The sequence below is a fragment of the Bos grunniens genome, chromosome 4 (assembly GCF_055505025.1).
Source record: "Bos grunniens cultivar Pamir isolate PY7600 chromosome 4, Bosgru_T2T1.0, whole genome shotgun sequence".
Taxonomy (NCBI): Eukaryota; Metazoa; Chordata; class Mammalia; order Artiodactyla; family Bovidae; genus Bos; species Bos grunniens.
Window position 1 is genome coordinate 106,296,417 of NC_141168.1, and position 6,198 is coordinate 106,302,614.

The following is a 6,198-nucleotide window of genomic DNA, read 5'->3' on the forward strand; positions in this document are numbered from 1 at the left end:
TTTTCAGAACTTTATTATAGACAGCAAAATTTTCTTGTAATGAATTTTTTTTTAATGAATTCTTTTTTTTAATGTTAACTGAGGCTCTAAGAGGTTAAGTGATTCTGAGGCTAGAATTCATCTGATTGCCAATTCAGTACTTCTCTTAAGCCACATAGATTAAATGTTGGTCTTATTTATAAGGTACTTCTTTTAAGTTACATTTAACTTTAATTTCATCTATATTTTGAAAGCTTAGGCATTTACTGACATTTCTAAGGTGACCCTTCATAACCTGTGTTTTTAAAATATTAGTCATTTTAAATTGCTGTAATTAGTTTCTGAGCCATTAATAATATTAATAGTTGATAAAATATTATTAGTACTTAACATCCAGAGTGGTTTGACCACAGTTCTAAGAATGATGTCTCTGTCAAAACTGAGGAAGTGGACTCAGATATTTTGTTAACATATATACATCCTCATATACTACATAACAGATTCAGTTAGTACAATTAAATTTCTGCACAGTGGTTACTATTGCCACATCTACTTTTGTGAATGGGGAGATTTAATTTGGTAAAGGATTCTTATAACATTCAGAATGGAGATAATATATATAGCTTTTATTAGGAATATTTTCCAATTTTAATGTGTTATTTGTTTACAAGTAGAATCATTGGTACTCTTGAGTAATTTAAAATCTAAAATTTATGTATCATGAGATAATATTGACATGAAAAAGAGGGTTGGGCACTTGAAATATCATTTGAGGTGTGCCTTGAAATTATTTTGGACATAGATAATTTTATTCTTCTAAGACAAGCATGCCTCTGCTTTGTCTACTAGATGGAACTACTAGATGAACAGATGGAATAAAGAATAAGACAGAATTTGGAAACTTTTTTTAAATGATTTTTTTAATCATATAATGAAGCACAGGCAGCCATACTAATGTAGCTTGTGAAGAAATACGATGTACATTTCCTCAGTATTATGCTCAGTGATTACAAGGGCATCATTAGACTCCATGTCACCTGATAGTGTCAGATTAGCACACAGAGGGAGGGCCATCTCCTATGCCTTGAATTTAAATTGGTGAGGTACAATTTTGAAATTCCATAGGATTTGGGCAGAGATTTTAAATGGGTTACCTCTAGTTTCTCAATGTTTTGTTCTTAATAAGTTTTCAATATTCAGTTTAGGTGGCTTTCTCTGAGTACCTGATAATTGGTATTTGGCATCTGGATGATGAAGCACATCAGTGGTAGAAGATTAGACCAGCCAGACAGCTGAAGAAAGTTCTGTGTATGGATTTTACGGTTAGTTGATATTCTTTAACTTTGGATCTTCACAATGAGTCTGTGAAACAAGCAAGAAGGGCCTGTTTGTTGTAGACATTTTATCAAATAGAAAACTAGATCTCACAGAAAAATAAGAGATGAAAGGGTCCAAGGTTGCTTTTGAATTGTCAGATATAGACTCGAACCCAGGTTTTTAACCTTTTAATTTTTCATAATCACTTAATTCTAGTTGAATCATTTTAAATTAAAATTGTAGGTGTAATAGTGGTCAGGTTTTTTGTTTTTTTTCTTAAAGAGTTTTCCTCTTATTTTTTCTAAATTTTATCTATTTTTTGGCCACACTGCAGATCCCTGCTCCCTATAGTGGAAGTGTTGGAATCTTAACCACTAAGCCACCAGGGAAATCCCTGATGGTCAGTAATTTTCATCAGGCCTTGGATTAAAATTGTTGCCATTGGATGCCATACTACTCCCACTGAATATTTAACTTAGAGGACTATGATAATGAGCCCTCTTTTTTGAAAAATATAGTGTGTTAATAACGCTTTTTTTGTGTTTCAAGATCTGCCTCATTTTTTGAAGGTATTTGTATCTTATCTCTCCCATGCTTAACCTTAAGTTAAATGATGGAACATTATTCACCCTTTGGCAGTGAGTTGACAATTTGCAGTACTTATGGTCCACCCCAGTGGCTCAGCGGTAAAGAATCCGCTTCCCACTGCAGGAGATGCAGGTGACTCGGGTTCCATCCCTGGGTCAGGAAGATTCCCCTGGAGGAGGAAATGGCAGTTTACTCCAGTATTCTTGCTGGGAGGGAAAATCGCCTGGCAGGCTACAGTCCATAGGGTTGCTAAGAGTCAGACAGGACTGAATATGCATGCAATCCACTCACATATATGACATTAAAGAGTTGGACTAGAGTTCTCTAGCTACCTTAGTGGCTTCTGTTGTACTCCACTTTTAAATCTTGGTATGAGTCCAGACCCTGCCCTAGGTCCACTTCTTGCTTTATCCGTACATTAATAATCTCATCCCATCTCAGGTGCTTAAAACAACAACAAAAATAGCTCTATGATTTGATTCTCTATTCTCAGTATTGGCCTCTCCCTGAAGCCCCAAACTCGTATATTCAGCTGACATATATTCAAACTCAAACTCATTTATTCAGCTGACAGCTGCATCAGCTCTCCAGTGTCTAATGGGTATCTTAAAGATAACTTGGTGGAGAGAGAAGCCTTGATAATCTTTCTCAAACCTGATCTTTCCTCTAGTCGTCTGCATCTCAGTGGGTGGCTCCTTAATCCCCATGCTGAAGCCAGCCCTGTTAGAACTTTTCTTGAATCCTTTTTTCTCCCAGTATTCAGCCCATTGAAAAATTCTTGTCAATTGTCTCCAAAGAATATCCCGTGTAGCTATCATTGCTTGCCTACTAGCAGCGTCCATTTCCCTCTTCTCTTTTCTAACAGATACACATTTCCCCCTCTCAGATATCCATCCTTCATTCACATAGACCATGTGACTCCAGGCAAGCCAACCCCAACCCCAGTTCATCTTCTGTATAAATGAATGAATGAGGGATGGACTGACTTTCCAAGTGTGAGCTAGTGAAACAATGGGCCAGAGTCAAAATTGCAAAGGAGAATTCTGGCTCTTGAAGTAGCACATAAAGGGAGGCTCTTCCTCTGCATATGAATAAGGGAGCATCTGATCTCAGTTGGAAGTGGCAGTCATCTAGCAACCATACCAGTTTGAGGGTTAAAATGATTAGAAAGCCTGGAGAAAACGGTTCTTTGATGTCATTGAACTGCTCTAGTGCTAGGCTTCCTGTAAAAAGCCTACAAATTTCCTGGACATTTAAGACATCTTAGATCGGAGATATGGTTTCTAACGTATGTCCAGAATCTTATCTATTTCCACTTACTAGTCTAATCTACCACCGTTGTTTACCAGGACTTAGTGCAATGATCACCTAACTGGTCTCTGTTCTGCTTTCTCTGCCCGACAGTCTTGTGGGAAAAACATTGTGGTCTTGTTAAAATTTAGATCATGTTGCCCCTTAAATGCCATCAGGGGCGTCTTAAAGCAGCATGAAATCTAAAGCTTATAAAGCCAACATAATTTGGCTTCTCCTTATCTCAACTTACATCACTTAATTTTCAGTAATGTCATATTTTGGTCACTTAATGAAGAATTTTTAAAAAGCTCACCTAAGCAGAAAATGATCAGATAGTTGGCTTGAACATGGGAGGGGCCTACGAGCTGTCGCCTGGAATGCTTGCCTTCTTCATCTGTAAGTCAGGCCTTTCCTAGCCACTAAGTCACTCAGTAGTGTTCACTCTCTGCAACCCCATAGACTGCAGCAGGCCAGGCTTCCCTGTCTATCACCAACTCCCAGATCTTGCTCAAACTCATGTCCATTGAGTCAGCGATGCCATCCAACCATCTCATCCTCTATAGTCCCCTTCTCTTGCTGTCTTCAATCTTTCCAGCATCAGGGTCTTTTCTGATGAGTCAGTTCTTCGCATTAGGTGGCCAAAGTATTGGAGCTTCAGCATCAGTCCTTCTAAATGAATATTCAGGACTGATTTCCTTTAGGATGGACTGGTTGGATCTCCTTGTTGTCCAAGGGACTCTGAATAATCTTGTCAAACATCACAGTTCAAAAGCATCAATTCTTCAGTGCTCAGCTTTCTTTATGGTCCAGCTCTCACATGCATACATGTCTACTGGAAAAACCATAGCCTTGACTAGACAGACCTTTGTTGGCAAAGTAATGTCTCTTTTTTAATATGCTGTCTAAGTTGTCATAGCTTTTCTTCCAAGGAACAAGCGTCTTAATTTCATGACTGTAGTCACCATCTGCAGTGATTTTGGAGCACAAGAAAAAGTCTGTCACTGTTTGCATTGTTTCCCCATCTATTTTGCCATGAATGATGGGACCTGATGCCATGATCTTCATTTTTTGAATGTTGAGTTTTAAACCAGTTTTTTAAGTTTCCTCTTTAACTTTCATCAGGAGACTTTTTAGTTCTTCTTTGCCTTCTGTGATAAGGGTGGTGTCATCTGCATATCTGAGGTTATTGATATTTCTCTGCATATCCCGGCCATCTTGATTCCAGCTGTGTTTCATCCAGCCTGGTATTTCACATGATCTATTCTGCATATAAGTTAAATAAGCAAGGTGACAACAATGTACAGCCTTGATGTACTCCTTTCCCAATTAGGAACCAGTACATTGTTCCATGTCTGGTTCTAATTGTTGCTTCTTGACCTGCATACAGATTTCTCAGGAGGTAGGTCAGGTGGTCTGGTAGTCCCATCTCTTTAAGAATTTTCCATAGTTTGTTGTGACCCATACAGTCAAAGGCTTTAGCATAGTCAGTGAAGCAGTAGATGTTTTTCTGAATTGCTTTCTTTGTGATCCAACTGATGTTGGCAATTTAATCTCTGGTTCCTCTGCCTTTTCTAGTTCAGTCGCTCAGTTGTGTCTGACTTTGCAACCCCGTGAACCACAGCACACCAGGCCTCCCTGTCCATCACCAACTCCTGGAGTTACCCAAACTCATCTCCATTGAGTTGATGATGCCATCCAACCATCTCATCCTCTTGTCTCCTTCTCCTCCTGCCCTTAATCTTCCCAGCAGCAGGTCTTTTCAAATGAGTCAGTTCTTTGCATCAGGTGGCCAAAGTATTGGAGTTTCAGCTTTAACATCAGTCCTTCCAATGAACACCCAGGACTGATCTCCTTTAGGATGGACTGGTTGGATCTCCAAGGGACTCTAGAGACTGTTCTCTAACACCACAGTTCAAAAGCATCAATTCTTCTGTGCTCAGTTTTCTTTATAGTCCAACTCTCACATCCATACATGACCACTGGAAAAACCGTAGCCTTGACTAGAAAGACCTCCAGTCTAAATCCAGTCTAAAGTAGTTGATCCAAAAGAGGTTACGTGCTTTAAAAAAAAAAATGCTCTTCAATAATGATTTTTCCATTAAATGTTGCAATGAAAAGGATTAGAAATGTATGTTTTCAGAATAAGTAATGGTGAACAATGACCAGAATATTGATTTGGCTTTGCTCTCTTATGTAGTTGCCTTAGGTGGGTTTCATTTTATAGTAGCTATAGTTTGAATCCACTTGTCAGGTGGAATCACTATATTATTACTCTTTGTTCCACAGATGTCATGGAATTAAATGAAGTTAATATTTCTTCCCTCCTTGTTATCCTTCGACTACTGTTTATTATTCAGGAAGTATTAGAACAGTATCAGTGATGGCAATAAGGCAGGATGACATCTTAGAGTAAGGTGACTATTAGAGATAGTCTTGTAATTTTTTTCCCCCCAATGGAGATAATAGTTATAGGTGTAGGCAGGACCATGAGCTAATATTGGAGTGGTACATGGGAAATTGAAAACTCTAAATTGATATCTTCACCTGGGCCAGCACAATTCAGTTCAGTCGCTCAGTCATGTCCAACTCTTTGCGACCCCATGAATTGCAGCTTGCCAGGCCTCCCTGTCCATCACCAACTCCCGGAGTTCACTCAGACTCACGTCCATCGAGTCAGTGATGCCATCCACCCATCTCATCCTCTGTCATACCCTTTTCCTCCTGCCCCCAATCCCTCCCAGCAACAGAGTCTTTTCCAATGAGTCAACTCTTGGCATGAGGTGGCCAAAGTACTGGAGTTTCGGCTTTAGCATCATTCCTTCCAAAGAAATCCCAGGGCTGATCTCCTTCAGAATGGACTGGTTGGATCTCCTTGCAGTCCAAGGGACTCTCAAGAGTCTTCTCCAACACCACAGTTCAAAAGCATCAATTCTTCAGCGCTCAGCCTTCTTCACAGTCCAACTCTCACATCCATACATGACCACTTGAAAAACCATAGCCTTGACTAGCCGGACCTTAGTT